The sequence below is a fragment of the Oncorhynchus kisutch genome, unplaced genomic scaffold, assembly GCF_002021735.2.
Source record: "Oncorhynchus kisutch isolate 150728-3 unplaced genomic scaffold, Okis_V2 scaffold1465, whole genome shotgun sequence".
Classification (NCBI taxonomy): Eukaryota; Metazoa; Chordata; class Actinopteri; order Salmoniformes; family Salmonidae; genus Oncorhynchus; species Oncorhynchus kisutch.
In genome coordinates this window covers 17581-20659 of record NW_022263410.1, presented here as the reverse complement: position 1 = coordinate 20659, position 3079 = coordinate 17581, and the positions used below count along the sequence as shown (strand labels likewise).

Below are 3079 nucleotides of genomic sequence, written 5' to 3'. Positions count from 1 at the left end.
ACTCTTCCTGGGGTTTATTATGGATACCCATTAGTTCCTGCAAAGGCAGCAGCTACTCTTCCTGGGGTTTATTATGGATCCCCATTAGTTCCTGCAAAGGCAGCAGCTACTCTTCCTGGGGTTTATTATGGATCCCCATTAGTTCCTGCCAAGGCAGCAGCTACTCTTCCTGGGGTTTATTATGGATCCCCATTAGTTCCTACCAAGGCAGCAGCTACTCTTCCTGGGGTTTATTATGGCTCCCCATTAGTTCCTGCCAAGGCAGAAGCTACTCTTCCTGGGGTTTATTATGCATCCCCATTAGTTCCTGCAAAGGCAGCAGCTACTCTTCCTGGGGTTTATTACGGATCCCCATTAGTTCCTGCCAAGGCAGCAGCTACTCTTCCTGGGGTTTATTATGGATCCCCATTAGTTCCTGCCAAGGCAGCAGCTACTCTTCCTGGGGTTTATTACGGATCCCCATTAGTTCCTGCCAAGGCAGCAGCTACTCTTCCTGGGGTTTATTACGGATCCCCATTAGTTCCTGCCAAGGCAGCAGCTACTCTTCCTGGGGTTATTATGGATCCCCATTAGTTCCTGCCAAGGCAGCAGCTACTCTTCCTGGGGTTTATTATAGATCCCCATTAGTTCCTGCCAAGGCAGCAGCTACTCTTCCTGGGGTTTATTATAGATCCCCATTAGTTCCTGCCAAGGCAGCAGCTACTCTTCCTGGGATTTATTATGGATCCCCATTAGTTCCTGCCAAGGCAGCAGCTACTCTTCCTGGGGTTTATTATGGATCCCCATTAGTTCCTGTTAAGGCAGCAGCTACTCTTCCTGGGGTTTAATATGGATCCCCATTAGTTCCTGCCAAGGCAGCAGCTACTCTTCCTGGGGTCCAGCTAAAATAAAGGCATTTGTACCATTTTAAAAACATGACAATAAATTCACAACACACTGGGTCCTCAGTCACCTTGTCCCAGAGAGGTTTACATGGTTATCAAAACATCACACCAGGGTGAGTCTAAACAAAACACAGCCCTGTGGGGAAAATGAATGGAACCATCTCCCTGTTTGACCTCTAGTTGTTATGGATATTATGACTCTACAGAGACACACAGTGGACGTGTCAAAATATGTTCCATTGATAAATCACACTTTATTTAACCTCAATGTCATCTTGTGTTTACATGGCATTGTAGATTGTAGCTGTATATAGGATGTATTCTGGATGTTTTCAGTGTGTTTTTAACCCTTTCAGACAATGGATTAATCACAATTAAAAATAGTGCACTAACATTACACAAAGTGAACTCAAGTCTGACAGCCCAAACAAACACACACATTCTCAGTCAAAAACACAAGTCAGAACACAGCCTCTCGATTCTCTCATGTGTTTTCAGGTTCTCTGACTGGGACAAGGTCTTACCACAATGAGAGCAGTGGTATGTCTTCTCCTCCTGTGTATTTGTATGTATTCCTTCATGCTCTTTCAGGTACCTTAACCGGGTAAATCTCTCTCCACACTGGGAGCAGCGGTACATCTTCTTACCTGTGTGTGTCCTCTCATGCTTGTTCAGGTTTCCTACCTGGCCAAAACTCTTTCCACAATGGGAACATTGGAAAAGCTTTACCCCTGTGTGTCCCCTCTCATGCGTTTGCAGGCTCCCTAACTGGGTAAACGTAATTCCACATTGGGAACAGTGGTAAGGCTTCTCTCCAGTGTGTATTCTCTTATGTGTTCTCAGGCTCCCTAACTGAGTAAAACTCTTTCCACACTGGGAGCAGTGATGTCGTCCTGCTGGTTTGGACGTCTCGGGGTCTGGTTTCCCTGAAGGACTCTTCCTGCTGTCAGAAGGAGAGTCTGGTCTCTCTCCTGTCCAAGACAAACAGATGATTTAATTAAACAGAGACCTGTCAGAGACAGAGACATGGCAAGTCCATTCCGTGAGACATTTAAGTTGTGATTTTGGGTGCAAATCCATTGTTAAAGGTTTGTTGTTGGGCAGCTTCTTGATGGTATTCACATCTTACAGTGTAGCTTTATCAATTCCTACATTAAAACACGGCATTTAAGCTCAGAACTAGAGTAGAATGCCGTTTTAAAACCACGTATCAGTTCAACAACTATTTTCAAGACAGGACTTACTCAGATCTTCTGTCTCCTCCTCTTCTTCCCTCTCCTCCTCCTTCAATATGACAGTTATCTCTCCTTCATTCACTCCAAAAAAAGTATAATCGTTTCTTCCTCTTCTTTCTGTGTAACAGCCTCACCCTCTACTTCTTCGTTTACTGTGACATCCTCCTCTTCATTCTCCTCTTTCACGACAACGTTCAGCCAAATACCTTCTTTCTCCTTCCAGCAGACCTCTTTTTTAGCAGGAGGGCAGCAGCTTGCTGAGCTCATGGTCGGGGATGTTAGCCAGCTAACCTAGCTAGTTAGCGACTAGCCTAGTGATAGGCTCATTTATCAAGCCAGCTACCGTTACCTGACTAAACGGAAATATGACATGAAATGGGGGAAACTAGTTAAAAGACAGAATTATGTTCCAAATACAGAAGTAAATATAGACCGAAGCAGTCTGAACAGCTTGAACGTTTCCGCTAGGAAGCTACCGAGGTGGCTGACGAGATGTTGTTGAAGAAGCGTCCCGTCCACTACATTATACGTCACTCTGATAGCATCGCCTGAAAAACGCATATCGCCATCTGTTGACTGGAGTGGTTAACGCAGATAAATGTTTATTTTATTTCCAGACAAAAAGTGAATTTTTACATTTCTTTCATTAAATAATAATATAATAGTCAGACAACTGCAGATTTGTAATAAGTATGAATTTAAAACCTACTTACACATTCTACCAACACAACAGATGTATCTACTACAGGGAATATTAACCAATGAGGTGGGTCTTTCCACATTCTACCAACCCAACAGATGTATCTACTACAGGGAATATTAACCAATGAGGTGGGTCTTTACACATTCTACCAACACAACAGATGTTTATACTATGAACACTTTCAGGTTAATTGAAGTTAAAACTAAACAGGTTTGGTCATTATCAGGTATTGGAGCGTTGAAAGACGATGCACAACA

The 3079-nt window shown here is 43.6% G+C and overlaps 1 long non-coding RNA gene across 1 annotated transcript; it reads right to left on the bottom strand.

The window, feature by feature from the left end:
• Positions 1 to 1114: 1114 nt before the first annotated feature.
• Positions 1115 to 2686, bottom strand: LOC116366431 (uncharacterized). Its single transcript, XR_004208274.1, has 2 exons — positions 2129 to 2686; positions 1115 to 1855 (listed from the first exon to the last, which is right to left on the bottom strand). It is a non-coding gene; the product is annotated as an uncharacterized LOC116366431 (long non-coding RNA).
• Positions 2687 to 3079: the final 393 nt, after the last annotated feature.